Source organism: Tiliqua scincoides, chromosome 3 (assembly GCF_035046505.1).
Source record: "Tiliqua scincoides isolate rTilSci1 chromosome 3, rTilSci1.hap2, whole genome shotgun sequence".
In the NCBI taxonomy this organism is placed as follows: Eukaryota; Metazoa; Chordata; class Lepidosauria; order Squamata; family Scincidae; genus Tiliqua; species Tiliqua scincoides.
The window spans coordinates 170,036,610-170,037,628 of NC_089823.1; the positions used below are offsets into that span (position 1 = coordinate 170,036,610).

At 44.3% G+C, this 1,019-nt stretch overlaps 1 pseudogene; it reads right to left on the bottom strand.

Annotated features, from left to right (window-relative positions):
* Window positions 1-625: 625 nt before the first annotated feature.
* Window positions 626-744, bottom strand: LOC136646888 (5S ribosomal RNA; annotated as a pseudogene).
* Between the last annotated feature and the right edge of the window lie 275 nt (window positions 745-1,019).

A 1,019-nucleotide genomic window follows, 5' to 3' on the forward strand; every position in this document is an offset into this window, starting at 1 on the left:
CCTGTTATCTTGCTGGCAATAATTCTAATCTTGTTATCTTGCAAGAGAAGCAAAATGTGTCTGGAGAAAGGATACCACTACCACCAGCAGGAGGGGTAAAGGGGATCTTGGGTGAGGGAGGAGCAGAAATCTACTAAACTTTTGCTTGTTGAATTGTCCTGCTTTGGACTAAGTATAAAAGGCTGGCTGCATCCAGCTGAACTTTGCACATGATCTAAGAACATTCATTCTCCTTGTACCTTGCTTGGTTAGCCTGCAATGGTTGGCAACCTTCAGTCTCGAAAGACTATGGTATAAGCCAGGGGTTTCCAAACCTCGGCCTGGGGGCCAGATGCGGCCCACAGCAAGCCTCTTTCCAGCCCGCAGCCAACCTCTTATCCCCTGAAAGCCTCTGGCCCACTCAACTGAACATGACCAGAACTGTGCTCTGATTGTGTGTGGAGGGTGTTCTGAGGGCCAAAGAGGTTGAATGAATGAGCTCATTCATTCATTTATTCACTCATCTAAGTTCCATTTCTAATTTATTTATTTAAATTTTATATTTAAATTTTTTTTCCGGCCCTCAACATCATGCCAGATATTTGATACGGCCCTCTGGCCAAAAAGTTTGGAGACCCCTGGTATAAGCCTACAACACCCGGTATTCCCAGGCGGTCTCCCATCCAAGTACTAACCAGGCCTGACCCTGCTTAGCTTCCAAGATCAGATGAGATTGGACGTGTGCAGGGTAATATATACCAATAAATGGCTGTTTTTGCACCTTCCACTTGGTGCTTTATTGGATCATGGCACACTGGGTACCCCACTGTGCCCTCAGGTTTTGGGGGAGGTAATATACTAAATAAAGAAGGAACAAGAATGGACTTCAATTTTAAAATGGACAATATGCTAACTCTTCCATAGTTTGTGTGAATGTGACAGGAACAGAGCCTGCAATGTATCTTCCCAAGTTGTGTGTGTGTCCATCATGTATAATAGCTATGAGAACTTTTGAAAAAGAGAACCTGAAGAATTCTGGG